This window comes from Nuphar pumila, chromosome 1, assembly GCF_984573655.1.
Source record: "Nuphar pumila chromosome 1, dmNupPumi1.hap1.1, whole genome shotgun sequence".
NCBI lineage: Eukaryota > Viridiplantae > Streptophyta > Magnoliopsida > Nymphaeales > Nymphaeaceae > Nuphar > Nuphar pumila.
This window is the reverse complement of record NC_143249.1, coordinates 161,480,718-161,505,153: the sequence shown is the minus strand read 5'-3', so window position 1 is coordinate 161,505,153 and position 24,436 is coordinate 161,480,718. Positions and strand designations below refer to the sequence as shown.

At 58.1% G+C, this 24,436-nt stretch overlaps 44 non-coding genes and 1 pseudogene across 44 annotated transcripts; all 45 read right to left on the bottom strand.

Moving 5' to 3' along the window:
• Nucleotides 1–120: 120 nt before the first annotated feature.
• Nucleotides 121–239, bottom strand: LOC149849506 (5S ribosomal RNA). The gene has a single exon (XR_016434184.1). It is a non-coding gene; the product is annotated as a 5S ribosomal RNA (ribosomal RNA).
• A 423-nt stretch (nt 240–662) lies between these two features.
• On the bottom strand, nt 663–781 carry LOC149849505 (5S ribosomal RNA). The gene has a single exon (XR_016433653.1). It is a non-coding gene; the product is annotated as a 5S ribosomal RNA (ribosomal RNA).
• Nucleotides 782–1,204: 423 nt separating this feature from the next.
• On the bottom strand, nt 1,205–1,323 carry LOC149849504 (5S ribosomal RNA). Its single transcript, XR_016434183.1, has one exon. It is a non-coding gene; the product is annotated as a 5S ribosomal RNA (ribosomal RNA).
• Nucleotides 1,324–1,746: 423 nt separating this feature from the next.
• On the bottom strand, nt 1,747–1,865 carry LOC149849503 (5S ribosomal RNA). The gene has a single exon (XR_016433651.1). It is a non-coding gene; the product is annotated as a 5S ribosomal RNA (ribosomal RNA).
• A 423-nt stretch (nt 1,866–2,288) lies between these two features.
• On the bottom strand, nt 2,289–2,407 carry LOC149849502 (5S ribosomal RNA). The gene has a single exon (XR_016434182.1). It is a non-coding gene; the product is annotated as a 5S ribosomal RNA (ribosomal RNA).
• Nucleotides 2,408–2,830: 423 nt separating this feature from the next.
• On the bottom strand, nt 2,831–2,949 carry LOC149849501 (5S ribosomal RNA). Its single transcript, XR_016433650.1, has one exon. It is a non-coding gene; the product is annotated as a 5S ribosomal RNA (ribosomal RNA).
• A 415-nt stretch (nt 2,950–3,364) lies between these two features.
• LOC149849500 (5S ribosomal RNA) lies at nt 3,365–3,483 on the bottom strand. Its single transcript, XR_016427190.1, has one exon. It is a non-coding gene; the product is annotated as a 5S ribosomal RNA (ribosomal RNA).
• A 423-nt stretch (nt 3,484–3,906) lies between these two features.
• LOC149849499 (5S ribosomal RNA) lies at nt 3,907–4,025 on the bottom strand. Its single transcript, XR_016426741.1, has one exon. It is a non-coding gene; the product is annotated as a 5S ribosomal RNA (ribosomal RNA).
• A 421-nt stretch (nt 4,026–4,446) lies between these two features.
• Nucleotides 4,447–4,565, bottom strand: LOC149849498 (5S ribosomal RNA). The gene has a single exon (XR_016434008.1). It is a non-coding gene; the product is annotated as a 5S ribosomal RNA (ribosomal RNA).
• Nucleotides 4,566–4,988: 423 nt separating this feature from the next.
• Nucleotides 4,989–5,107, bottom strand: LOC149849497 (5S ribosomal RNA). Its single transcript, XR_016425975.1, has one exon. It is a non-coding gene; the product is annotated as a 5S ribosomal RNA (ribosomal RNA).
• Nucleotides 5,108–5,530: 423 nt separating this feature from the next.
• LOC149849496 (5S ribosomal RNA) lies at nt 5,531–5,649 on the bottom strand. The gene has a single exon (XR_016434180.1). It is a non-coding gene; the product is annotated as a 5S ribosomal RNA (ribosomal RNA).
• Nucleotides 5,650–6,070: 421 nt separating this feature from the next.
• Nucleotides 6,071–6,189, bottom strand: LOC149849495 (5S ribosomal RNA). Its single transcript, XR_016427212.1, has one exon. It is a non-coding gene; the product is annotated as a 5S ribosomal RNA (ribosomal RNA).
• Nucleotides 6,190–6,612: 423 nt separating this feature from the next.
• On the bottom strand, nt 6,613–6,731 carry LOC149849494 (5S ribosomal RNA; annotated as a pseudogene).
• A 423-nt stretch (nt 6,732–7,154) lies between these two features.
• LOC149849493 (5S ribosomal RNA) lies at nt 7,155–7,273 on the bottom strand. The gene has a single exon (XR_016433647.1). It is a non-coding gene; the product is annotated as a 5S ribosomal RNA (ribosomal RNA).
• A 423-nt stretch (nt 7,274–7,696) lies between these two features.
• Nucleotides 7,697–7,815, bottom strand: LOC149849492 (5S ribosomal RNA). The gene has a single exon (XR_016427163.1). It is a non-coding gene; the product is annotated as a 5S ribosomal RNA (ribosomal RNA).
• Nucleotides 7,816–8,238: 423 nt separating this feature from the next.
• LOC149849491 (5S ribosomal RNA) lies at nt 8,239–8,357 on the bottom strand. The gene has a single exon (XR_016426724.1). It is a non-coding gene; the product is annotated as a 5S ribosomal RNA (ribosomal RNA).
• A 421-nt stretch (nt 8,358–8,778) lies between these two features.
• On the bottom strand, nt 8,779–8,897 carry LOC149849490 (5S ribosomal RNA). The gene has a single exon (XR_016434006.1). It is a non-coding gene; the product is annotated as a 5S ribosomal RNA (ribosomal RNA).
• A 423-nt stretch (nt 8,898–9,320) lies between these two features.
• LOC149849489 (5S ribosomal RNA) lies at nt 9,321–9,439 on the bottom strand. The gene has a single exon (XR_016425974.1). It is a non-coding gene; the product is annotated as a 5S ribosomal RNA (ribosomal RNA).
• Nucleotides 9,440–9,862: 423 nt separating this feature from the next.
• Nucleotides 9,863–9,981, bottom strand: LOC149849488 (5S ribosomal RNA). Its single transcript, XR_016434179.1, has one exon. It is a non-coding gene; the product is annotated as a 5S ribosomal RNA (ribosomal RNA).
• A 423-nt stretch (nt 9,982–10,404) lies between these two features.
• LOC149849487 (5S ribosomal RNA) lies at nt 10,405–10,523 on the bottom strand. Its single transcript, XR_016433642.1, has one exon. It is a non-coding gene; the product is annotated as a 5S ribosomal RNA (ribosomal RNA).
• A 415-nt stretch (nt 10,524–10,938) lies between these two features.
• On the bottom strand, nt 10,939–11,057 carry LOC149849486 (5S ribosomal RNA). Its single transcript, XR_016427144.1, has one exon. It is a non-coding gene; the product is annotated as a 5S ribosomal RNA (ribosomal RNA).
• Nucleotides 11,058–11,480: 423 nt separating this feature from the next.
• LOC149849485 (5S ribosomal RNA) lies at nt 11,481–11,599 on the bottom strand. The gene has a single exon (XR_016426708.1). It is a non-coding gene; the product is annotated as a 5S ribosomal RNA (ribosomal RNA).
• Nucleotides 11,600–12,022: 423 nt separating this feature from the next.
• Nucleotides 12,023–12,141, bottom strand: LOC149849484 (5S ribosomal RNA). Its single transcript, XR_016433640.1, has one exon. It is a non-coding gene; the product is annotated as a 5S ribosomal RNA (ribosomal RNA).
• A 423-nt stretch (nt 12,142–12,564) lies between these two features.
• On the bottom strand, nt 12,565–12,683 carry LOC149849483 (5S ribosomal RNA). The gene has a single exon (XR_016427125.1). It is a non-coding gene; the product is annotated as a 5S ribosomal RNA (ribosomal RNA).
• Nucleotides 12,684–13,106: 423 nt separating this feature from the next.
• Nucleotides 13,107–13,225, bottom strand: LOC149849482 (5S ribosomal RNA). The gene has a single exon (XR_016426690.1). It is a non-coding gene; the product is annotated as a 5S ribosomal RNA (ribosomal RNA).
• Nucleotides 13,226–13,646: 421 nt separating this feature from the next.
• On the bottom strand, nt 13,647–13,765 carry LOC149849481 (5S ribosomal RNA). Its single transcript, XR_016434003.1, has one exon. It is a non-coding gene; the product is annotated as a 5S ribosomal RNA (ribosomal RNA).
• Nucleotides 13,766–14,188: 423 nt separating this feature from the next.
• Nucleotides 14,189–14,307, bottom strand: LOC149849480 (5S ribosomal RNA). The gene has a single exon (XR_016425972.1). It is a non-coding gene; the product is annotated as a 5S ribosomal RNA (ribosomal RNA).
• Nucleotides 14,308–14,730: 423 nt separating this feature from the next.
• LOC149849479 (5S ribosomal RNA) lies at nt 14,731–14,849 on the bottom strand. Its single transcript, XR_016434178.1, has one exon. It is a non-coding gene; the product is annotated as a 5S ribosomal RNA (ribosomal RNA).
• Nucleotides 14,850–15,272: 423 nt separating this feature from the next.
• LOC149849478 (5S ribosomal RNA) lies at nt 15,273–15,391 on the bottom strand. Its single transcript, XR_016433639.1, has one exon. It is a non-coding gene; the product is annotated as a 5S ribosomal RNA (ribosomal RNA).
• Nucleotides 15,392–15,806: 415 nt separating this feature from the next.
• Nucleotides 15,807–15,925, bottom strand: LOC149849477 (5S ribosomal RNA). Its single transcript, XR_016427103.1, has one exon. It is a non-coding gene; the product is annotated as a 5S ribosomal RNA (ribosomal RNA).
• Nucleotides 15,926–16,348: 423 nt separating this feature from the next.
• Nucleotides 16,349–16,467, bottom strand: LOC149849476 (5S ribosomal RNA). The gene has a single exon (XR_016426670.1). It is a non-coding gene; the product is annotated as a 5S ribosomal RNA (ribosomal RNA).
• A 421-nt stretch (nt 16,468–16,888) lies between these two features.
• LOC149849475 (5S ribosomal RNA) lies at nt 16,889–17,007 on the bottom strand. The gene has a single exon (XR_016434002.1). It is a non-coding gene; the product is annotated as a 5S ribosomal RNA (ribosomal RNA).
• Nucleotides 17,008–17,430: 423 nt separating this feature from the next.
• On the bottom strand, nt 17,431–17,549 carry LOC149849474 (5S ribosomal RNA). Its single transcript, XR_016425959.1, has one exon. It is a non-coding gene; the product is annotated as a 5S ribosomal RNA (ribosomal RNA).
• A 423-nt stretch (nt 17,550–17,972) lies between these two features.
• Nucleotides 17,973–18,091, bottom strand: LOC149849473 (5S ribosomal RNA). The gene has a single exon (XR_016434177.1). It is a non-coding gene; the product is annotated as a 5S ribosomal RNA (ribosomal RNA).
• Nucleotides 18,092–18,514: 423 nt separating this feature from the next.
• On the bottom strand, nt 18,515–18,633 carry LOC149849472 (5S ribosomal RNA). The gene has a single exon (XR_016434175.1). It is a non-coding gene; the product is annotated as a 5S ribosomal RNA (ribosomal RNA).
• A 423-nt stretch (nt 18,634–19,056) lies between these two features.
• LOC149849471 (5S ribosomal RNA) lies at nt 19,057–19,175 on the bottom strand. The gene has a single exon (XR_016433637.1). It is a non-coding gene; the product is annotated as a 5S ribosomal RNA (ribosomal RNA).
• A 423-nt stretch (nt 19,176–19,598) lies between these two features.
• Nucleotides 19,599–19,717, bottom strand: LOC149849470 (5S ribosomal RNA). The gene has a single exon (XR_016434173.1). It is a non-coding gene; the product is annotated as a 5S ribosomal RNA (ribosomal RNA).
• Nucleotides 19,718–20,140: 423 nt separating this feature from the next.
• Nucleotides 20,141–20,259, bottom strand: LOC149849469 (5S ribosomal RNA). The gene has a single exon (XR_016433634.1). It is a non-coding gene; the product is annotated as a 5S ribosomal RNA (ribosomal RNA).
• A 423-nt stretch (nt 20,260–20,682) lies between these two features.
• LOC149849468 (5S ribosomal RNA) lies at nt 20,683–20,801 on the bottom strand. The gene has a single exon (XR_016426162.1). It is a non-coding gene; the product is annotated as a 5S ribosomal RNA (ribosomal RNA).
• A 423-nt stretch (nt 20,802–21,224) lies between these two features.
• Nucleotides 21,225–21,343, bottom strand: LOC149849467 (5S ribosomal RNA). The gene has a single exon (XR_016434172.1). It is a non-coding gene; the product is annotated as a 5S ribosomal RNA (ribosomal RNA).
• Nucleotides 21,344–21,766: 423 nt separating this feature from the next.
• Nucleotides 21,767–21,885, bottom strand: LOC149849466 (5S ribosomal RNA). The gene has a single exon (XR_016436624.1). It is a non-coding gene; the product is annotated as a 5S ribosomal RNA (ribosomal RNA).
• A 423-nt stretch (nt 21,886–22,308) lies between these two features.
• On the bottom strand, nt 22,309–22,427 carry LOC149849465 (5S ribosomal RNA). The gene has a single exon (XR_016433630.1). It is a non-coding gene; the product is annotated as a 5S ribosomal RNA (ribosomal RNA).
• A 423-nt stretch (nt 22,428–22,850) lies between these two features.
• Nucleotides 22,851–22,969, bottom strand: LOC149849464 (5S ribosomal RNA). The gene has a single exon (XR_016434168.1). It is a non-coding gene; the product is annotated as a 5S ribosomal RNA (ribosomal RNA).
• Nucleotides 22,970–23,392: 423 nt separating this feature from the next.
• Nucleotides 23,393–23,511, bottom strand: LOC149849463 (5S ribosomal RNA). The gene has a single exon (XR_016433628.1). It is a non-coding gene; the product is annotated as a 5S ribosomal RNA (ribosomal RNA).
• A 423-nt stretch (nt 23,512–23,934) lies between these two features.
• LOC149849462 (5S ribosomal RNA) lies at nt 23,935–24,053 on the bottom strand. Its single transcript, XR_016426159.1, has one exon. It is a non-coding gene; the product is annotated as a 5S ribosomal RNA (ribosomal RNA).
• Nucleotides 24,054–24,436: the final 383 nt, after the last annotated feature.

Here is a 24,436-nt window from a genome sequence, read left to right as displayed (position 1 = left end):
CGCAAGGCGAGGTTGAAAGGGAAGCAGAAGACCTCGATGGATCAGATACGGTGTGTTGCGGGAAGTGAAAAGAAGGTCGAAGGTTGGTGCCGACGACAAAAAAGCGCCGAAGGCAAAAAAAGAGTGCAACACGAGGACTTCCCAGGAGGTCACCCATCCCAGTACTACTCTCGCCCAAGCACGCTTAACTTCGGAGTTATGATGGGATCCGGTGCTTTAGTGCTGGTATGATCGCACCCGTTACATGTTGCGCGAAAAAATGCTCTTATGCCTCACGCGGGAGCCGTGGGGGCCGCAACGCACGAACCGACTAGCCGTCATAGAAACGACCCCGAAAAACGCCCGAAACGAGCTTAAACGGCATCCGAAACGGTCCCGAACCGACTTCGTCTGTTCGCCACGTCGTAGCCAGCGGAACGAGCTTTCCGTGGCCACGAAAATCGCCGAATTCCGACATCGGCGTGCCAAGTTACGGTCCGGCGACCCGGAACTGCTGCGTTTGTCGCACGCCGCGGCTCGTGTCGGGTGCCGGCGCTGCGGCGCGCAAGGCGAGGGTGAAAGGGAAGCAGAAGACCTCGATGGATCAGATACGGTGTGTTGCGGGAAGTGAAAAGAAGGTCGAAGGTTGGTGCCGACGACAAAAAAGCGCCGAAGGCAAAAAAAGAGTGCAACACGAGGACTTCCCAGGAGGTCACCCATCCCAGTACTACTCTCACCCAAGCACGATTAACTTCGGAGTTCTGATGGGATCCGGTGCTTTAGTGCTGGTATGATCGCACCCGTTACATGTTGCGCGAAAAAATGCTCTTATTCCTCACGCGGGAGCCGTGGGGGCCGCAACGCACGAACCGACTAGCCGTCATAGAAACGGCCCCGAAAAATGCCCGAAACGAGCTTAAACGGCATCCGAAACGGTCCCGAACCGACTTCGTCTGTTCGCCACGTCGTAGCCAGCGGAACGAGCTTTCCGTGGCCACGAAAATCGCCGAATTCCGACATCGGCGTGCCAAGTTACGGTCCGGCGACCCGGAACTGCTGCGTTTGTCGCACGCCGCGGCTCGTGTCGGGTGCCGGCGCTGCGGCGCGCAAGGCGAGGTTGAAAGGGAAGCAGAAGACCTCGATGGATCAGATACGGTGTGTTGCGGGAAGTGAAAAGAAGGTCGAAGGTTGGTGCCGACGACAAAAAAGCGCCGAAGGCAAAAAAAGAGTGCAACACGAGGACTTCCCAGGAGGTCACCCATCCCAGTACTACTCTCGCCCAAGCACGCTTAACTTCGGAGTTATGATGGGATCCGGTGCTTTAGTGCTGGTATGATCGCACCCGTTACATGTTGCGCGAAAAAATGCTCTTATGCCTCACGCGGGAGCCGTGGGGGCCGCAACGCACGAACCGACTAGCCGTCATAGAAACGACCCCGAAAAACGCCCGAAACGAGCTTAAACGGCATCCGAAACGGTCCCGAACCGACTTCGTCTGTTCGCCACGTCGTAGCCAGCGGAACGAGCTTTCCGTGGCCACGAAAATCGCCGAATTCCGACATCGGCGTGCCAAGTTACGGTCCGGCGACCCGGAACTGCTGCGTTTGTCGCACGCCGCGGCTCGTGTCGGGTGCCGGCGCTGCGGCGCGCAAGGCGAGGGTGAAAGGGAAGCAGAAGACCTCGATGGATCAGATACGGTGTGTTGCGGGAAGTGAAAAGAAGGTCGAAGGTTGGTGCCGACGACAAAAAAGCGCCGAAGGCAAAAAAAGAGTGCAACACGAGGACTTCCCAGGAGGTCACCCATCCCAGTACTACTCTCACCCAAGCACGATTAACTTCGGAGTTCTGATGGGATCCGGTGCTTTAGTGCTGGTATGATCGCACCCGTTACATGTTGCGCGAAAAAATGCTCTTATGCCTCACGCGGGAGCCGTGGGGGCCGCAACGCACGAACCGACTAGCCGTCATAGAAACGGCCCCGAAAAATGCCCGAAACGAGCTTAAACGGCATCCGAAACGGTCCCGAACCGACTTCGTCTGTTCGCCACGTCGTAGCCAGCGGAACGAGCTTTCCGTGGCCACGAAAATCGCCGAATTCCGACATCGGCGTGCCAAGTTACGGTCCGGCGACCCGGAACTGCTGCGTTTGTCGCACGCCGCGGCTCGTGTCGGGTGCCGGCGCTGCGGCGCGCAAGGCGAGGTTGAAAGGGAAGCAGAAGACCTCGATGGATCAGATACGGTGTGTTGCGGGAAGTGAAAAGAAGGTCGAAGGTTGGTGCCGACGACAAAAAAGCGCCGAAGGCAAAAAAAGAGTGCAACACGAGGACTTCCCAGGAGGTCACCCATCCCAGTACTACTCTCGCCCAAGCACGCTTAACTTCGGAGTTATGATGGGATCCGGTGCTTTAGTGCTGGTATGATCGCACCCGTTACATGTTGCGCGAAAAAATGCTCTTATGCCTCACGCGGGAGCCGTGGGGGCCGCAACGCACGAACCGACTAGCCGTCATAGAAACGACCCCGAAAAACGCCCGAAACGAGCTTAAACGGCATCCGAAACGGTCCCGAACCGACTTCGTCTGTTCGCCACGTCGTAGCCAGCGGAACGAGCTTTCCGTGGCCACGAAAATCGCCGAATTCCGACATCGGCGTGCCAAGTTACGGTCCGGCGACCCGGAACTGCTGCGTTTGTCGCACGCCGCGGCTCGTGTCGGGTGCCGGCGCTGCGGCGCGCAAGGCGAGGGTGAAAGGGAAGCAGAAGACCTCGATGGATCAGATACGGTGTGTTGCGGGAAGTGAAAAGAAGGTCGAAGGTTGGTGCCGACGACAAAAAAGCGCCGAAGGCAAAAAAAGAGTGCAACACGAGGACTTCCCAGGAGGTCACCCATCCCAGTACTACTCTCACCCAAGCACGATTAACTTCGGAGTTCTGATGGGATCCGGTGCTTTAGTGCTGGTATGATCGCACCCGTTACATGTTGCGCGAAAAAATGCTCTTATGCCTCACGCGGGAGCCGTGGGGGCCGCAACGCACGAACCGACTAGCCGTCATAGAAACGGCCCCGAAAAATGCCCGAAACGAGCTTAAACGGCATCCGAAACGGTCCCGAACCGACTTCGTCTGTTCGCCACGTCGTAGCCAGCGGAACGAGCTTTCCGTGGCCACGAAAATCGCCGAATTCCGACATCGGCGTGCCAAGTTACGGTCCGGCGACCCGGAACTGCTGCGTTTGTCGCACGCCGCGGCTCGTGTCGGGTGCCGGCGCGCACGGCGAGGGTGAAAGGGAAGCAGAAGACCTCGATGGATCAGATACGGTGTGTTGCGGGAAGTGAAAAGAAGGTCGGAGGTTGGTGCCGACGACAAAAAAGCGCCGAAGGCAAAAAAAGAGTGCAACACGAGGACTTCCCAGGAGGTCACCCATCCCAGTACTACTCTCGCCCAAGCACGCTTAACTTCGGAGTTCTGATGGGATCCGGTGCTTTAGTGCTGGTATGATCGCACCCGTTACATGTTGCGCGAAAAAATGCTCTTATGCCTCACGCGGGAGCCGTGGGGGCCGCAACGCACGAACCGACTAGCCGTCATAGAAACGGCCCTGAAAAACGCCCGAAACGAGCTTAAACGGCATCCGAAACGGTCCCGAACCGACTTCGTCTGTTCGCCACATCGTAGCCAGCGGAACGAGCTTTCCGTGGCAACGAAAATCGCCGAATTCCGACATCGGCGTGCCAAGTTACGGTCCGGCGACCCGGAACTGCTGCGTTTGTCGCACGCCGCGGCTCGTGTCGGGTGCCGGCGCTGCGGCGCGCAAGGCGAGGGTGAAAGGGAAGCAGAAGACCTCGATGGATCAGATACGGTGTGTTGCGGGAAGTGAAAAGAAGGTCGAAGGTTGGTGCCGACGACAAAAAAGCGCCGAAGGCAAAAAAAGAGTGCAACACGAGGACTTCCCAGGAGGTCACCCATCCCAGTACTACTCTCGCCCAAGCACGCTTAACTTCGGAGTTCTGATGGGATCCGGTGCTTTAGTGCTGGTATGATCGCACTCGTTACATGTTGCGCGAAAAAATGCTCTTATGCCTCACGCGGGAGCCGTGGGGGCCGCAACGCACGAACCGACTAGCCGTCATAGAAACGACCCCGAAAAACGCCCGAAACGAGCTTAAACGGCATCCGAAACGGTCCCGAACCGACTTCGTCTGTTCGCCACGTCGTAGCCAGCGGAACGAGCTTTCCGTGGCCACGAAAATCGCCGAATTCCGACATCGGCGTGCCAAGTTACGGTCCGGCGACCCGGAACTGCTGCGTTTGTCGCACGCCGCGGCTCATGTCGGGTGCCGGCGCTGCGGCGCGCAAGGCGAGGGTGAAAGGGAAGCAGAAGACCTCGATGGATCAGATACGGTGTGTTGCGGGAAGTGAAAAGAAGGTCGAAGGTTGGTGCCGACGACAAAAAAGCGCCGAAGGCAAAAAGAGAGCGACACGAGGACTTCCCAGGAGGTCACCCATCCCAGTACTACTCTCGCCCAAGCACGCTTAACTTCGGAGTTCTGATGGGATCCGGTGCTTTAGTGCTGGTATGATTGCACCCGTTACATGTTGCGCGAAAAAATGCTCTTATGCCTCACGCGGGAGCCGTGGGGGCCGCAACGCACGAACCGACTAGCCGTCATAGAAACGGCCCCGAAAAATGCTTGAAATGAGCTTAAACGGCATCCGAAACGGTCCCAAACCGACTTCGTCTGTTCGCCACGTCGTAGCCAGCGGAACGAGCTTTCCGTGGCCACGAAAATCGCCGAATTCCGACATCGGCGTGCCAAGTTACGGTCCGGCGACCCGGAACTGCTGCGTTTGTCGCACGCCGCGGCTCGTGTCGGGTGCCGGCGCTGCGGCGCGCACGGCGAGGGTGAAAGGGAAGCAGAAGACCTCGATGGATCAGATACGGTGTGTTGCGGGAAGTGAAAAGAAGGTCGGAGGTTGGTGCCGACGATAAAAAAGCGCCGAAGGCAAAAAGAGAGTGCAACACGAGGACTTCCCAGGAGGTCACCCATCCCAGTACTACTCTCGCCCAATCACGCTTAACTTTGAAGTTCTGATGGGATCCGGTGCTTTAGTGCTGGTATGATCGCACCCGTTACATGTTGCGCGAAAAAATGCTCTTATGCCTCACGCGGGAGCCGTGGGGGCCGCAACGCACGAACCGACTAGCCGTCATAGAAACGGCCCCGAAAAACGCCCGAAACGAGCTTAAACGGCATCCGAAACGGTCCCGAACCGACTTCGTCTGTTCGCCACGTCGTAGCCAGCGGAACGAGCTTTCCGTGGCCACGAAAATCGCCGAATTCCGACATCGGCGTGCCAAGTTACGGTCCGGCGACCCGGAACTGCTGCGTTTGTCGCACGCCGCGGCTCGTGTCGGGTGCCGGCGCTGCGGCGCGCAAGGCGAGGTTGAAAGGGAAGCAGAAGACCTCGATGGATCAGATACGGTGTGTTGCGGGAAGTGAAAAGAAGGTCGAAGGTTGGTGCCGACGACAAAAAAGCGCCGAAGGCAAAAAAAGAGTGCAACACGAGGACTTCCCAGGAGGTCACCCATCCCAGTACTACTCTCGCCCAAGCACGCTTAACTTCGGAGTTATGATGGGATCCGGTGCTTTAGTGCTGGTATGATCGCACCCGTTACATGTTGCGCGAAAAAATGCTCTTATGCCTCACGCGGGAGCCGTGGGGGCCGCAACGCACGAACCGACTAGCCGTCATAGAAACGACCCCGAAAAACGCCCGAAACGAGCTTAAACGGCATCCGAAACGGTCCCGAACCGACTTCGTCTGTTCGCCACGTCGTAGCCAGCGGAACGAGCTTTCCGTGGCCACGAAAATCGCCGAATTCCGACATCGGCGTGCCAAGTTACGGTCCGGCGACCCGGAACTGCTGCGTTTGTCGCACGCCGCGGCTCGTGTCGGGTGCCGGCGCTGCGGCGCGCAAGGCGAGGGTGAAAGGGAAGCAGAAGACCTCGATGGATCAGATACGGTGTGTTGCGGGAAGTGAAAAGAAGGTCGAAGGTTGGTGCCGACGACAAAAAAGCGCCGAAGGCAAAAAAAGAGCGACACGAGGACTTCCCAGGAGGTCACCCATCCCAGTACTACTCTCGCCCAAGCACGCTTAACTTCGGAGTTCTGATGGGATCCGGTGCTTTAGTGCTGGTATGATCGCACCCGTTACATGTTGCGCGAAAAAATGCTCTTATGCCTCACGCGGGAGCCGTGGGGGCCGCAACGCACGAACCGACTAGCCGTCATAGAAACGGCCCCGAAAAATGCTTGAAATGAGCTTAAACGGCATCCGAAACGGTCCCAAACCGACTTCGTCTGTTCGCCACGTCGTAGCCAGCGGAACGAGCTTTCCGTGGCCACGAAAATCGCCGAATTCCGACATCGGCGTGCCAAGTTACGGTCCGGCGACCCGGAACTGCTGCGTTTGTCGCACGCCGCGGCTCGTGTCGGGTGCCGGCGCTGCGGCGCGCACGGCGAGGGTGAAAGGGAAGCAGAAGACCTCGATGGATCAGATACGGTGTGTTGCGGGAAGTGAAAAGAAGGTCGGAGGTTGGTGCCGACGATAAAAAAGCGCCGAAGGCAAAAAAAGAGTGCAACACGAGGACTTCCCAGGAGGTCACCCATCCCAGTACTACTCTCGCCCAATCACGCTTAACTTTGAAGTTATGATGGGATCCGGTGCTTTAGTGCTGGTATGATCGCACCCGTTACATGTTGCGCGAAAAAATGCTCTTATGCCTCACGCGGGAGCCGTGGGGGCCGCAACGCACGAACCGACTAGCCGTCATAGAAACGACCCCGAAAAACGCCCGAAACGAGCTTAAACGGCATCCGAAACGGTCCCGAACCGACTTCGTCTGTTCGCCACGTCGTAGCCAGCGGAACGAGCTTTCCGTGGCCACGAAAATCGCCGAATTCCGACATCGGCGTGCCAAGTTACGGTCCGGCGACCCGGAACTGCTGCGTTTGTCGCACGCCGCGGCTCGTGTCGGGTGCCGGCGCTGCGGCGCGCAAGGCGAGGGTGAAAGGGAAGCAGAAGACCTCGATGGATCAGATACGGTGTGTTGCGGGAAGTGAAAAGAAGGTCGAAGGTTGGTGCCGACGACAAAAAAGCGCCGAAGGCAAAAAAAGAGTGCAACACGAGGACTTCCCAGGAGGTCACCCATCCCAGTACTACTCTCACCCAAGCACGATTAACTTCGGAGTTCTGATGGGATCCGGTGCTTTAGTGCTGGTATGATCGCACCCGTTACATGTTGCGCGAAAAAATGCTCTTATGCCTCACGCGGGAGCCGTGGGGGCCGCAACGCACGAACCGACTAGCCGTCATAGAAACGGCCCCGAAAAATGCCCGAAACGAGCTTAAACGGCATCCGAAACGGTCCCGAACCGACTTCGTCTGTTCGCCACGTCGTAGCCAGCGGAACGAGCTTTCCGTGGCCACGAAAATCGCCGAATTCCGACATCGGCGTGCCAAGTTACGGTCCGGCGACCCGGAACTGCTGCGTTTGTCGCACGCCGCGGCTCGTGTCGGGTGCCGGCGCTGCGGCGCGCAAGGCGAGGTTGAAAGGGAAGCAGAAGACCTCGATGGATCAGATACGGTGTGTTGCGGGAAGTGAAAAGAAGGTCGGAGGTTGGTGCCGACGACAAAAAAGCGCCGAAGGCAAAAAAAGAGTGCAACACGAGGACTTCCCAGGAGGTCACCCATCCCAGTACTACTCTCGCCCAAGCACGCTTAACTTCGGAGTTCTGATGGGATCCGGTGCTTTAGTGCTGGTATGATCGCACCCGTTACATGTTGCGCGAAAAAATGCTCTTATGCCTCACGCGGGAGCCGTGGGGGCCGCAACGCACGAACCGACTAGCCGTCATAGAAACGGCCCTGAAAAACGCCCGAAACGAGCTTAAACGGCATCCGAAACGGTCCCGAACCGACTTCGTCTGTTCGCCACATCGTAGCCAGCGGAACGAGCTTTCCGTGGCAACGAAAATCGCCGAATTCCGACATCGGCGTGCCAAGTTACGGTCCGGCGACCCGGAACTGCTGCGTTTGTCGCACGCCGCGGCTCGTGTCGGGTGCCGGCGCTGCGGCGCGCAAGGCGAGGGTGAAAGGGAAGCAGAAGACCTCGATGGATCAGATACGGTGTGTTGCGGGAAGTGAAAAGAAGGTCGAAGGTTGGTGCCGACGACAAAAAAGCGCCGATGGCAAAAAAAGAGTGCAACACGAGGACTTCCCAGGAGGTCACCCATCCCAGTACTACTCTCGCCCAAGCACGCTTAACTTCGGAGTTCTGATGGGATCCGGTGCTTTAGTGCTGGTATGATCGCACTCGTTACATGTTGCGCGAAAAAATGCTCTTATGCCTCACGCGGGAGCCGTGGGGGCCGCAACGCACGAACCGACTAGCCGTCATAGAAACGACCCCGAAAAACGCCCGAAACGAGCTTAAACGGCATCCGAAACGGTCCCGAACCGACTTCGTCTGTTCGCCACGTCGTAGCCAGCGGAACGAGCTTTCCGTGGCCACGAAAATCGCCGAATTCCGACATCGGCGTGCCAAGTTACGGTCCGGCGACCCGGAACTGCTGCGTTTGTCGCACGCCGCGGCTCATGTCGGGTGCCGGCGCTGCGGCGCGCAAGGCGAGGGTGAAAGGGAAGCAGAAGACCTCGATGGATCAGATACGGTGTGTTGCGGGAAGTGAAAAGAAGGTCGAAGGTTGGTGCCGACGACAAAAAAGCGCCGAAGGCAAAAAGAGAGCGACACGAGGACTTCCCAGGAGGTCACCCATCCCAGTACTACTCTCGCCCAAGCACGCTTAACTTCGGAGTTCTGATGGGATCCGGTGCTTTAGTGCTGGTATGATTGCACCCGTTACATGTTGCGCGAAAAAATGCTCTTATGCCTCACGCGGGAGCCGTGGGGGCCGCAACGCACGAACCGACTAGCCGTCATAGAAACGGCCCCGAAAAATGCTTGAAATGAGCTTAAACGGCATCCGAAACGGTCCCAAACCGACTTCGTCTGTTCGCCACGTCGTAGCCAGCGGAACGAGCTTTCCGTGGCCACGAAAATCGCCGAATTCCGACATCGGCGTGCCAAGTTACGGTCCGGCGACCCGGAACTGCTGCGTTTGTCGCACGCCGCGGCTCGTGTCGGGTGCCGGCGCTGCGGCGCGCACGGCGAGGGTGAAAGGGAAGCAGAAGACCTCGATGGATCAGATACGGTGTGTTGCGGGAAGTGAAAAGAAGGTCGGAGGTTGGTGCCGACGATAAAAAAGCGCCGAAGGCAAAAAGAGAGTGCAACACGAGGACTTCCCAGGAGGTCACCCATCCCAGTACTACTCTCGCCCAATCACGCTTAACTTTGAAGTTCTGATGGGATCCGGTGCTTTAGTGCTGGTATGATCGCACCCGTTACATGTTGCGCGAAAAAATGCTCTTATGCCTCACGCGGGAGCCGTGGGGGCCGCAACGCACGAACCGACTAGCCGTCATAGAAACGGCCCCGAAAAACGCCCGAAACGAGCTTAAACGGCATCCGAAACGGTCCCGAACCGACTTCGTCTGTTCGCCACGTCGTAGCCAGCGGAACGAGCTTTCCGTGGCCACGAAAATCGCCGAATTCCGACATCGGCGTGCCAAGTTACGGTCCGGCGACCCGGAACTGCTGCGTTTGTCGCACGCCGCGGCTCGTGTCGGGTGCCGGCGCTGCGGCGCGCAAGGCGAGGTTGAAAGGGAAGCAGAAGACCTCGATGGATCAGATACGGTGTGTTGCGGGAAGTGAAAAGAAGGTCGAAGGTTGGTGCCGACGACAAAAAAGCGCCGAAGGCAAAAAAAGAGTGCAACACGAGGACTTCCCAGGAGGTCACCCATCCCAGTACTACTCTCGCCCAAGCACGCTTAACTTCGGAGTTATGATGGGATCCGGTGCTTTAGTGCTGGTATGATCGCACCCGTTACATGTTGCGCGAAAAAATGCTCTTATGCCTCACGCGGGAGCCGTGGGGGCCGCAACGCACGAACCGACTAGCCGTCATAGAAACGACCCCGAAAAACGCCCGAAACGAGCTTAAACGGCATCCGAAACGGTCCCGAACCGACTTCGTCTGTTCGCCACGTCGTAGCCAGCGGAACGAGCTTTCCGTGGCCACGAAAATCGCCGAATTCCGACATCGGCGTGCCAAGTTACGGTCCGGCGACCCGGAACTGCTGCGTTTGTCGCACGCCGCGGCTCGTGTCGGGTGCCGGCGCTGCGGCGCGCAAGGCGAGGGTGAAAGGGAAGCAGAAGACCTCGATGGATCAGATACGGTGTGTTGCGGGAAGTGAAAAGAAGGTCGAAGGTTGGTGCCGACGACAAAAAAGCGCCGAAGGCAAAAAAAGAGTGCAACACGAGGACTTCCCAGGAGGTCACCCATCCCAGTACTACTCTCACCCAAGCACGATTAACTTCGGAGTTCTGATGGGATCCGGTGCTTTAGTGCTGGTATGATCGCACCCGTTACATGTTGCGCGAAAAAATGCTCTTATGCCTCACGCGGGAGCCGTGGGGGCCGCAACGCACGAACCGACTAGCCGTCATAGAAACGGCCCCGAAAAATGCCCGAAACGAGCTTAAACGGCATCCGAAACGGTCCCGAACCGACTTCGTCTGTTCGCCACGTCGTAGCCAGCGGAACGAGCTTTCCGTGGCCACGAAAATCGCCGAATTCCGACATCGGCGTGCCAAGTTACGGTCCGGCGACCCGGAACTGCTGCGTTTGTCGCACGCCGCGGCTCGTGTCGGGTGCCGGCGCGCACGGCGAGGGTGAAAGGGAAGCAGAAGACCTCGATGGATCAGATACGGTGTGTTGCGGGAAGTGAAAAGAAGGTCGGAGGTTGGTGCCGACGACAAAAAAGCGCCGAAGGCAAAAAAAGAGTGCAACACGAGGACTTCCCAGGAGGTCACCCATCCCAGTACTACTCTCGCCCAAGCACGCTTAACTTCGGAGTTCTGATGGGATCCGGTGCTTTAGTGCTGGTATGATCGCACCCGTTACATGTTGCGCGAAAAAATGCTCTTATGCCTCACGCGGGAGCCGTGGGGGCCGCAACGCACGAACCGACTAGCCGTCATAGAAACGGCCCTGAAAAACGCCCGAAACGAGCTTAAACGGCATCCGAAACGGTCCCGAACCGACTTCGTCTGTTCGCCACATCGTAGCCAGCGGAACGAGCTTTCCGTGGCAACGAAAATCGCCGAATTCCGACATCGGCGTGCCAAGTTACGGTCCGGCGACCCGGAACTGCTGCGTTTGTCGCACGCCGCGGCTCGTGTCGGGTGCCGGCGCTGCGGCGCGCAAGGCGAGGGTGAAAGGGAAGCAGAAGACCTCGATGGATCAGATACGGTGTGTTGCGGGAAGTGAAAAGAAGGTCGAAGGTTGGTGCCGACGACAAAAAAGCGCCGAAGGCAAAAAAAGAGTGCAACACGAGGACTTCCCAGGAGGTCACCCATCCCAGTACTACTCTCGCCCAAGCACGCTTAACTTCGGAGTTCTGATGGGATCCGGTGCTTTAGTGCTGGTATGATCGCACTCGTTACATGTTGCGCGAAAAAATGCTCTTATGCCTCACGCGGGAGCCGTGGGGGCCGCAACGCACGAACCGACTAGCCGTCATAGAAACGACCCCGAAAAACGCCCGAAACGAGCTTAAACGGCATCCGAAACGGTCCCGAACCGACTTCGTCTGTTCGCCACGTCGTAGCCAGCGGAACGAGCTTTCCGTGGCCACGAAAATCGCCGAATTCCGACATCGGCGTGCCAAGTTACGGTCCGGCGACCCGGAACTGCTGCGTTTGTCGCACGCCGCGGCTCGTGTCGGGTGCCGGCGCTGCGGCGCGCAAGGCGAGGGTGAAAGGGAAGCAGAAGACCTCGATGGATCAGATACGGTGTGTTGCGGGAAGTGAAAAGAAGGTCGAAGGTTGGTGCCGACGACAAAAAAGCGCCGAAGGCAAAAAAAGAGTGCAACACGAGGACTTCCCAGGAGGTCACCCATCCCAGTACTACTCTCACCCAAGCACGATTAACTTCGGAGTTCTGATGGGATCCGGTGCTTTAGTGCTGGTATGATCGCACCCGTTACATGTTGCGCGAAAAAATGCTCTTATGCCTCACGCGGGAGCCGTGGGGGCCGCAACGCACGAACCGACTAGCCGTCATAGAAACGGCCCCGAAAAATGCCCGAAACGAGCTTAAACGGCATCCGAAACGGTCCCGAACCGACTTCGTCTGTTCGCCACGTCGTAGCCAGCGGAACGAGCTTTCCGTGGCCACGAAAATCGCCGAATTCCGACATCGGCGTGCCAAGTTACGGTCCGGCGACCCGGAACTGCTGCGTTTGTCGCACGCCGCGGCTCGTGTCGGGTGCCGGCGCTGCGGCGCGCAAGGCGAGGTTGAAAGGGAAGCAGAAGACCTCGATGGATCAGATACGGTGTGTTGCGGGAAGTGAAAAGAAGGTCGGAGGTTGGTGCCGACGACAAAAAAGCGCCGAAGGCAAAAAAAGAGTGCAACACGAGGACTTCCCAGGAGGTCACCCATCCCAGTACTACTCTCGCCCAAGCACGCTTAACTTCGGAGTTCTGATGGGATCCGGTGCTTTAGTGCTGGTATGATCGCACCCGTTACATGTTGCGCGAAAAAATGCTCTTATGCCTCACGCGGGAGCCGTGGGGGCCGCAACGCACGAACCGACTAGCCGTCATAGAAACGGCCCTGAAAAACGCCCGAAACGAGCTTAAACGGCATCCGAAACGGTCCCGAACCGACTTCGTCTGTTCGCCACATCGTAGCCAGCGGAACGAGCTTTCCGTGGCAACGAAAATCGCCGAATTCCGACATCGGCGTGCCAAGTTACGGTCCGGCGACCCGGAACTGCTGCGTTTGTCGCACGCCGCGGCTCGTGTCGGGTGCCGGCGCTGCGGCGCGCAAGGCGAGGGTGAAAGGGAAGCAGAAGACCTCGATGGATCAGATACGGTGTGTTGCGGGAAGTGAAAAGAAGGTCGAAGGTTGGTGCCGACGACAAAAAAGCGCCGAAGGCAAAAAAAGAGTGCAACACGAGGACTTCCCAGGAGGTCACCCATCCCAGTACTACTCTCGCCCAAGCACGCTTAACTTCGGAGTTCTGATGGGATCCGGTGCTTTAGTGCTGGTATGATCGCACTCGTTACATGTTGCGCGAAAAAATGCTCTTATGCCTCACGCGGGAGCCGTGGGGGCCGCAACGCACGAACCGACTAGCCGTCATAGAAACGACCCCGAAAAACGCCCGAAACGAGCTTAAACGGCATCCGAAACGGTCCCGAACCGACTTCGTCTGTTCGCCACGTCGTAGCCAGCGGAACGAGCTTTCCGTGGCCACGAAAATCGCCGAATTCCGACATCGGCGTGCCAAGTTACGGTCCGGCGACCCGGAACTGCTGCGTTTGTCGCACGCCGCGGCTCATGTCGGGTGCCGGCGCTGCGGCGCGCAAGGCGAGGGTGAAAGGGAAGCAGAAGACCTCGATGGATCAGATACGGTGTGTTGCGGGAAGTGAAAAGAAGGTCGAAGGTTGGTGCCGACGACAAAAAAGCGCCGAAGGCAAAAAGAGAGCGACACGAGGACTTCCCAGGAGGTCACCCATCCCAGTACTACTCTCGCCCAAGCACGCTTAACTTCGGAGTTCTGATGGGATCCGGTGCTTTAGTGCTGGTATGATTGCACCCGTTACATGTTGCGCGAAAAAATGCTCTTATGCCTCACGCGGGAGCCGTGGGGGCCGCAACGCACGAACCGACTAGCCGTCATAGAAACGGCCCCGAAAAATGCTTGAAATGAGCTTAAACGGCATCCGAAACGGTCCCAAACCGACTTCGTCTGTTCGCCACGTCGTAGCCAGCGGAACGAGCTTTCCGTGGCCACGAAAATCGCCGAATTCCGACATCGGCGTGCCAAGTTACGGTCCGGCGACCCGGAACTGCTGCGTTTGTCGCACGCCGCGGCTCGTGTCGGGTGCCGGCGCTGCGGCGCGCACGGCGAGGGTGAAAGGGAAGCAGAAGACCTCGATGGATCAGATACGGTGTGTTGCGGGAAGTGAAAAGAAGGTCGGTGGTTGGTGCCGACGATAAAAAAGCGCCGAAGGCAAAAAGAGAGTGCAACACGAGGACTTCCCAGGAGGTCACCCATCCCAGTACTACTCTCGCCCAATCACGCTTAACTTTGAAGTTCTGATGGGATCCGGTGCTTTAGTGCTGGTATGATCGCACCCGTTACATGTTGCGCGAAAAAATGCTCTTATGCCTCACGCGGGAGCCGTGGGGGCCGCAACGCACGAACCGACTAGCCGTCATAGAAACGGCCCCGAAAAACGCCCGAAACGAGCTTAAACGGCATCCGAAACGGTCCCGAACCGACTTCGTCTGTTCGCCACGTCGTAGCCAGCGGAACGAGCTTTCCGTGGCCACGAAAATCGCCGAATTCCGACATCGGCGTGCCAAGTTACGGTCCGGCGACCCGGAACTGCTGCGTTTGTCGCACGCCGCGGCTCGTGTCGGGTGCCGGCGCTGCGGCGCGCAAGGCGAGGTTGAAAGGGAAGCAGAAGACCTCGATGGATCAGATACGGTGTGTTGCGGGAAGTGAAAAGAAGGTCGAAGGTTGGTGCCGACGACAAAAAAGCGCCGAAGGCAAAAAAAGAGTGCAACACGAGGACTTCCCAGGAGGTCACCCATCCCAGTACTACTCTCGCCCAAGCACGCTTAACTTCGGAGTTATGATGGGATCCGGTGCTTTAGTGCTGGTATGATCGCACCCGTTACATGTTGCGCGAAAAAATGCTCTTATGCCTCACGCGGGAGCCGTGGGGGCCGCAACGCACGAACCGACTAGCCGTCATAGAAACGACCCCGAAAAACGCCCGAAACGAGCTTAAACGGCATCCGAAACGGTCCCGAACCGACTTCGTCTGTTCGCCACGTCGTAGCCAGCGGAACGAGCTTTCCGTGGCCACGAAAATCGCCGAATTCCGACATCGGCGTGCCAAGTTACGGTCCGGCGACCCGGAACTGCTGCGTTTGTCGCACGCCGCGGCTCGTGTCGGGTGCCGGCGCTGCGGCGCGCAAGGCGAGGGTGAAAGGGAAGCAGAAGACCTCGATGGATCAGATACGGTGTGTTGCGGGAAGTGAAAAGAAGGTCGAAGGTTGGTGCCGACGACAAAAAAGCGCCGAAGGCAAAAAAAGAGTGCAACACGAGGACTTCCCAGGAGGTCACCCATCCCAGTACTACTCTCACCCAAGCACGATTAACTTCGGAGTTCTGATGGGATCCGGTGCTTTAGTGCTGGTATGATCGCACCCGTTACATGTTGCGCGAAAAAATGCTCTTATGCCTCACGCGGGAGCCGTGGGGGCCGCAACGCACGAACCGACTAGCCGTCATAGAAACGGCCCCGAAAAATGCCCGAAACGAGCTTAAACGGCATCCGAAACGGTCCCGAACCGACTTCGTCTGTTCGCCACGTCGTAGCCAGCGGAACGAGCTTTCCGTGGCCACGAAAATCGCCGAATTCCGACATCGGCGTGCCAAGTTACGGTCCGGCGACCCGGAACTGCTGCGTTTGTCGCACGCCGCGGCTCGTGTCGGGTGCCGGCGCGCACGGCGAGGGTGAAAGGGAAGCAGAAGACCTCGATGGATCAGATACGGTGTGTTGCGGGAAGTGAAAAGAAGGTCGGAGGTTGGTGCCGACGACAAAAAAGCGCCGAAGGCAAAAAAAGAGTGCAACACGAGGACTTCCCAGGAGGTCACCCATCCCAGTACTACTCTCGCCCAAGCACGCTTAACTTCGGAGTTCTGATGGGATCCGGTGCTTTAGTGCTGGTATGATCGCACCCGTTACATGTTGCGCGAAAAAATGCTCTTATGCCTCACGCGGGAGCCGTGGGGGCCGCAACGCACGAACCGACTAGCCGTCATAGAAACGGCCCTGAAAAACGCCCGAAACGAGCTTAAACGGCATCCGAAACGGTCCCGAACCGACTTCGTCTGTTCGCCACATCGTAGCCAGCGGAACGAGCTTTCCGTGGCAACGAAAATCGCCGAATTCCGACATCGGCGTGCCAAGTTACGGTCCGGCGACCCGGAACTGCTGCGTTTGTCGCACGCCGCGGCTCGTGTCGGGTGCCGGCGCTGCGGCGCGCAAGGCGAGGGTGAAAGGGAAGCAGAAGACCTCGATGGATCAGATACGGTGTGTTGCGGGAAGTGAAAAGAAGGTCGAAGGTTGGTGCCGACGACAAAAAAGCGCCGAAGGCAAAAAAAGAGTGCAACACGAGGACTTCCCAGGAGGTCACCCATCCCAGTACTACTCTCGCCCAAGCACGCTTAACTTCGGAGTTCTGATGGGATCCGGTGCTTTAGTGCTGGTATGATCGCACTCGTTACATGTTGCGCGAAAAAATGCTCTTATGCCTCACGCGGGAGCCGTGGGGGCCGCAACGCACGAACCGACTAGCCGTCATAGAAACGACCCCGAAAAACGCCCGAAACGAGCTTAAACGGCATCCGAAACGGTCCCGAACCGACTTCGTCTGTTCGCCACGTCGTAGCCAGCGGAACGAGCTTTCCGTGGCCACGAAAATCGCCGAATTCCGACATCGGCGTGCCAAGTTACGGTCCGGCGACCCGGAACTGCTGCGTTTGTCGCACGCCGCGGCTCATGTCGGGTGCCGGCGCTGCGGCGCGCAAGGCGAGGGTGAAAGGGAAGCAGAAGACCTCGATGGATCAGATACGGTGTGTTGCGGGAAGTGAAAAGAAGGTCGAAGGTTGGTGCCGACGACAAAAAAGCGCCGAAGGCAAAAAGAGAGCGACACGAGGACTTCCCAGGAGGTCACCCATCCCAGTACTACTCTCGCCCAAGCACGCTTAACTTCGGAGTTCTGATGGGATCCGGTGCTTTAGTGCTGGTATGATTGCACCCGTTACATGTTGCGCGAAAAAATGCTCTTATGCCTCACGCGGGAGCCGTGGGGGCCGCAACGCACGAACCGACTAGCCGTCATAGAAACGGCCCCGAAAAATGCTTGAAATGAGCTTAAACGGCATCCGAAACGGTCCCAAACCGACTTCGTCTGTTCGCCACGTCGTAGCCAGCGGAACGAGCTTTCCGTGGCCACGAAAATCGCCGAATTCCGACATCGGCGTGCCAAGTTACGGTCCGGCGACCCGGAACTGCTGCGTTTGTCGCACGCCGCGGCTCGTGTCGGGTGCCGGCGCTGCGGCGCGCAAGGCGAGGGTGAAAGGGAAGCAGAAGACCTCGATGGATCAGATACGGTGTGTTGCGGGAAGTGAAAAGAAGGTCGGAGGTTGGTGCCGACGATAAAAAAGCGCCGAAGGCAAAAAGAGAGTGCAACACGAGGACTTCCCAGGAGGTCACCCATCCCAGTACTACTCTCGCCCAATCACGCTTAACTTTGAAGTTCTGATGGGATCCGGTGCTTTAGTGCTGGTATGATCGCACCCGTTACATGTTGCGCGAAAAAATGCTCTTATGCCTCACGCGGGAGCCGTGGGGGCCGCAACGCACGAACCGACTAGCCGTCATAGAAACGGCCCCGAAAAACGCCCGAAACGAGCTTAAACGGCATCCGAAACGGTCCCGAACCGACTTCGTCTGTTCGCCACGTCGTAGCCAGCGGAACGAGCTTTCCGTGGCCACGAAAATCGCCGAATTCCGACATCGGCGTGCCAAGTTACGGTCCGGCGACCCGGAACTGCTGCGTTTGTCGCACGCCGCGGCTCGTGTCGGGTGCCGGCGCTGCGGCGCGCAAGGCGAGGTTGAAAGGGAAGCAGAAGACCTCGATGGATCAGATACGGTGTGTTGCGGGAAGTGAAAAGAAGGTCGAAGGTTGGTGCCGACGACAAAAAAGCGCCGAAGGCAAAAAAAGAGTGCAACACGAGGACTTCCCAGGAGGTCACCCATCCCAGTACTACTCTCGCCCAAGCACGCTTAACTTCGGAGTTATGATGGGATCCGGTGCTTTAGTGCTGGTATGATCGCACCCGTTACATGTTGCGCGAAAAAATGCTCTTATGCCTCACGCGGGAGCCGTGGGGGCCGCAACGCACGAACCGACTAGCCGTCATAGAAACGACCCCGAAAAACGCCCGAAACGAGCTTAAACGGCATCCGAAACGGTCCCGAACCGACTTCGTCTGTTCGCCACGTCGTAGCCAGCGGAACGAGCTTTCCGTGGCCACGAAAATCGCCGAATTCCGACATCGGCGTGCCAAGTTACGGTCCGGCGACCCGGAACTGCTGCGTTTGTCGCACGCCGCGGCTCGTGTCGGGTGCCGGCGCTGCGGCGCGCAAGGCGAGGGTGAAAGGGAAGCAGAAGACCTCGATGGATCAGATACGGTGTGTTGCGGGAAGTGAAAAGAAGGTCGAAGGTTGGTGCCGACGACAAAAAAGCGCCGAAGGCAAAAAAAGAGTGCAACACGAGGACTTCCCAGGAGGTCACCCATCCCAGTACTACTCTCGCCCAAGCACGCTTAACTTCGGAGTTATGATGGGATCCGGTGCTTTAGTGCTGGTATGATCGCACCCGTTACATGTTGCGCGAAAAAATGCTCTTATGCCTCACGCGGGAGCCGTGGGGGCCGCAACGCACGAACCGACTAGCCGTCATAGAAACGACCCCGAAAAACGCCCGAAACGAGCTTAAACGGCATCCGAAACGGTCCCGAACCGACTTCGTCTGTTCGCCACGTCGTAGCCAGCGGAACGAGCTTTCCGTGGCCACGAAAATCGCCGAATTCCGACATCGGCGTGCCAAGTTACGGTCCGGCGACCCGGAACTGCTGCGTTTGTCGCACGCCGCGGCTCGTGTCGGGTGCCGGCGCTGCGGCGCGCAAGGCGAGGGTGAAAGGGAAGCAGAAGACCTCGATGGATCAGATACGGTGTGTTGCGGGAAGTGAAAAGAAGGTCGAAGGTTGGTGCCGACGACAAAAAAGCGCCGAAGGCAAAAAAAGAGTGCAACACGAGGACTTCCCAGGAGGTCACCCATCCCAGTACTACTCTCACCCAAGCACGATTAACTTCGGAGTTCTGATGGGATCCGGTGCTTTAGTGCTGGTATGATCGCACCCGTTACATGTTGCGCGAAAAAATGCTCTTATTCCTCACGCGGGAGCCGTGGGGGCCGCAACGCACGAACCGACTAGCCGTCATAGAAACGGCCCCGAAAAATGCCCGAAACGAGCTTAAACGGCATCCGAAACGGTCCCGAACCGACTTCGTCTGTTCGCCACGTCGTAGCCAGCGGAACGAGCTTTCCGTGGCCACGAAAATCGCCGAATTCCGACATCGGCGTGCCAAGTTACGGTCCGGCGACCCGGAACTGCTGCGTTTGTCGCACGCCGCGGCTCGTGTCGGGTGCCGGCGCTGCGGCGCGCAAGGCGAGGTTGAAAGGGAAGCAGAAGACCTCGATGGATCAGATACGGTGTGTTGCGGGAAGTGAAAAGAAGGTCGAAGGTTGGTGCCGACGACAAAAAAGCGCCGAAGGCAAAAAAAGAGTGCAACACGAGGACTTCCCAGGAGGTCACCCATCCCAGTACTACTCTCGCCCAAGCACGCTTAACTTCGGAGTTATGATGGGATCCGGTGCTTTAGTGCTGGTATGATCGCACCCGTTACATGTTGCGCGAAAAAATGCTCTTATGCCTCACGCGGGAGCCGTGGGGGCCGCAACGCACGAACCGACTAGCCGTCATAGAAACGACCCCGAAAAACGCCCGAAACGAGCTTAAACGGCATCCGAAACGGTCCCGAACCGACTTCGTCTGTTCGCCACGTCGTAGCCAGCGGAACGAGCTTTCCGTGGCCACGAAAATCGCCGAATTCCGACATCGGCGTGCCAAGTTACGGTCCGGCGACCCGGAACTGCTGCGTTTGTCGCACGCCGCGGCTCGTGTCGGGTGCCGGCGCTGCGGCGCGCAAGGCGAGGGTGAAAGGGAAGCAGAAGACCTCGATGGATCAGATACGGTGTGTTGCGGGAAGTGAAAAGAAGGTCGAAGGTTGGTGCCGACGACAAAAAAGCGCCGAAGGCAAAAAAAGAGTGCAACACGAGGACTTCCCAGGAGGTCACCCATCCCAGTACTACTCTCACCCAAGCACGATTAACTTCGGAGTTCTGATGGGATCCGGTGCTTTAGTGCTGGTATGATCGCACCCGTTACATGTTGCGCGAAAAAATGCTCTTATGCCTCACGCGGGAGCCGTGGGGGCCGCAACGCACGAACCGACTAGCCGTCATAGAAACGGCCCCGAAAAATGCCCGAAACGAGCTTAAACGGCATCCGAAACGGTCCCGAACCGACTTCGTCTGTTCGCCACGTCGTAGCCAGCGGAACGAGCTTTCCGTGGCCACGAAAATCGCCGAATTCCGACATCGGCGTGCCAAGTTACGGTCCGGCGACCCGGAACTGCTGCGTTTGTCGCACGCCGCGGCTCGTGTCGGGTGCCGGCGCTGCGGCGCGCAAGGCGAGGTTGAAAGGGAAGCAGAAGACCTCGATGGATCAGATACGGTGTGTTGCGGGAAGTGAAAAGAAGGTCGAAGGTTGGTGCCGACGACAAAAAAGCGCCGAAGGCAAAAAAAGAGTGTAACACGAGGACTTCCCAGGAGGTCACCCATCCCAGTACTACTCTCGCCCGAGCACGCTTAACTTCGGAGTTATGATGGGATCCGGTGCTTTAGTGCTGGTATGATCGCACCCGTTACATGTTGCGCGAAAAAATGCTCTTATGCCTCACGCGGGAGCCGTGGGGGCCGCAACGCACGAACCGACTAGCCGTCATAGAAACGGCCCCGAAAAATGCCCGAAACGAGCTTAAACGGCATCCGAAACGGTCCCGAACCGACTTCGTCTGTTCGCCACGTCGTAGCCAGCGGAACGAGCTTTCCGTGGCCACGAAAATCGCCGAATTCCGACATCGGCGTGCCAAGTTACGGTCCGGCGACCCGGAACTGCTGCGTTTGTCGCACGCCGCGGCTCGTGTCGGGTGCCGGCGCTGCGGCGCGCAAGGCGAGGTTGAAAGGGAAGCAGAAGACCTCGATGGATCAGATACGGTGTGTTGCGGGAAGTGAAAAGAAGGTCGAAGGTTGGTGCCGACGACAAAAAAGCGCCGAAGGCAAAAAAAGAGTGCAACACGAGGACTTCCCAGGAGGTCACCCATCCCAGTACTACTCTCGCCCAAGCACGCTTAACTTCGGAGTTATGATGGGATCCGGTGCTTTAGTGCTGGTATGATCGCACCCGTTACATGTTGCGCGAAAAAATGCTCTTATGCCTCACGCGGGAGCCGTGGGGGCCGCAACGCACGAACCGACTAGCCGTCATAGAAACGGCCCCGAAAAACGCCCGAAACGAGCTTAAACGGCATCCGAAACGGTCCCGAACCGACTTCGTCTGTTCGCCACGTCGTAGCCAGCGGAACGAGCTTTCCGTGGCCACGAAAATCGCCGAATTCCGACATCGGCGTGCCAAGTTACGGTCCGGCGACCCGGAACTGCTGCGTTTGTCGCACGCCGCGGCTCGTGTCGGGTGCCGGCGCTGCGGCGCGCAAGGCGAGGTTGAAAGGGAAGCAGAAGACCTCGATGGATCAGATACGGTGTGTTGCGGGAAGTGAAAAGAAGGTCGAAGGTTGGTGCCGACGACAAAAAAGCGCCGAAGGCAAAAAAAGAGTGCAACACGAGGACTTCCCAAAAGGTCACCCATCCCAGTACTACTCTCGCCCAAGCACGCTTAACTTCGGAGTTATGATGGGATCCGGTGCTTTAGTGCTGGTATGATCGCACCCGTTACATGTTGCGCGAAAAAATGCTCTTATGCCTCACGCGGGAGCCGTGGGGGCCGCAACGCACGAACCGACTAGCCGTCATAGAAACGACCCCGAAAAACGCCCGAAACGAGCTTAAACGGCATCCGAAACGGTCCCGAACCGACTTCGTCTGTTCGCCACGTCGTAGCCAGCGGAACGAGCTTTCCGTGGCCACGAAAATCGCCGAATTCCGACATCGGCGTGCCAAGTTACGGTCCGGCGACCCGGAACTGCTGCGTTTGTCGCACGCCGCGGCTCGTGTCGGGTGCCGGCGCTGCGGCGCGCAAGGCGAGGGTGAAAGGGAAGCAGAAGACCTCGATGGATCAGATACGGTGTGTTGCGGGAAGTGAAAAGAAGGTCGAAGGTTGGTGCCGACGACAAAAAAGCGCCGAAGGCAAAAAAAGAGTGCAACACGAGGACTTCCCAGGAGGTCACCCATCCCAGTACTACTCTCACCCAAGCACGATTAACTTCGGAGTTCTGATGGGATCCGGTGCTTTAGTGCTGGTATGATCGCACCCGTTACATGTTGCGCGAAAAAATGCTCTTATTCCTCACGCGGGAGCCGTGGGGGCCGCAACGCACGAACCGACTAGCCGTCATAGAAACGGCCCCGAAAAATGCCCGAAACGAGCTTAAACGGCATCCGAAACGGTCCCGAACCGACTTCGTCTGTTCGCCACGTCGTAGCCAGCGGAACGAGCTTTCCGTGGCCACGAAAATCGCCGAATTCCGACATCGGCGTGCCAAGTTACGGTCCGGCGACCCGGAACTGCTGCGTTTGTCGCACGCCGCGGCTCGTGTCGGGTGCCGGCGCTGCGGCGCGCAAGGCGAGGTTGAAAGGGAAGCAGAAGACCTCGATGGATCAGATACGGTGTGTTGCGGGAAGTGAAAAGAAGGTCGAAGGTTGGTGCCGACGACAAAAAAGCGCCGAAGGCAAAAAAAGAGTGCAACACGAGGACTTCCCAGGAGGTCACCCATCCCAGTACTACTCTCGCCCAAGCACGCTTAACTTCGGAGTTATGATGGGATCCGGTGCTTTAGTGCTGGTATGATCGCACCCGTTACATGTTGCGCGAAAAAATGCTCTTATGCCTCACGCGGGAGCCGTGGGGGCCGCAACGCACGAACCGACTAGCCGTCATAGAAACGACCCCGAAAAACGCCCGAAACGAGCTTAAACGGCATCCGAAACGGTCCCGAACCGACTTCGTCTGTTCGCCACGTCGTAGCCAGCGGAACGAGCTTTCCGTGGCCACGAAAATCGCCGAATTCCGACATCGGCGTGCCAAGTTACGGTCCGGCGACCCGGAACTGCTGCGTTTGTCGCACGCCGCGGCTCGTGTCGGGTGCCGGCGCTGCGGCGCGCAAGGCGAGGGTGAAAGGGAAGCAGAAGACCTCGATGGATCAGATACGGTGTGTTGCGGGAAGTGAAAAGAAGGTCGAAGGTTGGTGCCGACGACAAAAAAGCGCCGAAGGCAAAAAAAGAGTGCAACACGAGGACTTCCCAGGAGGTCACCCATCCCAGTACTACTCTCACCCAAGCACGATTAACTTCGGAGTTCTGATGGGATCCGGTGCTTTAGTGCTGGTATGATCGCACCCGTTACATGTTGCGCGAAAAAATGCTCTTATGCCTCACGCGGGAGCCGTGGGGGCCGCAACGCACGAACCGACTAGCCGTCATAGAAACGGCCCCGAAAAATGCCCGAAACGAGCTTAAACGGCATCCGAAACGGTCCCGAACCGACTTCGTCTGTTCGCCACGTCGTAGCCAGCGGAACGAGCTTTCCGTGGCCACGAAAATCGCCGAATTCCGACATCGGCGTGCCAAGTTACGGTCCGGCGACCCGGAACTGCTGCGTTTGTCGCACGCCGCGGCTCGTGTCGGGTGCCGGCGCTGCGGCGCGCAAGGCGAGGTTGAAAGGGAAGCAGAAGACCTCGATGGATCAGATACGGTGTGTTGCGGGAAGTGAAAAGAAGGTCGAAGGTTGGTGCCGACGACAAAAAAGCGCCGAAGGCAAAAAAAGAGTGTAACACGAGGACTTCCCAGGAGGTCACCCATCCCAGTACTACTCTCGCCCGAGCACGCTTAACTTCGGAGTTATGATGGGATCCGGTGCTTTAGTGCTGGTATGATCGCACCCGTTACATGTTGCGCGAAAAAATGCTCTTATGCCTCACGCGGGAGCCGTGGGGGCCGCAACGCACGAACCGACTAGCCGTCATAGAAACGGCCCCGAAAAATGCCCGAAACGAGCTTAAACGGCATCCGAAACGGTCCCGAACCGACTTCGTCTGTTCGCCACGTCGTAGCCAGCGGAACGAGCTTTCCGTGGCCACGAAAATCGCCGAATTCCGACATCGGCGTGCCAAGTTACGGTCCGGCGACCCGGAACTGCTGCGTTTGTCGCACGCCGCGGCTCGTGTCGGGTGCCGGCGCTGCGGCGCGCAAGGCGAGGTTGAAAGGGAAGCAGAAGACCTCGATGGATCAGATACGGTGTGTTGCGGGAAGTGAAAAGAAGGTCGA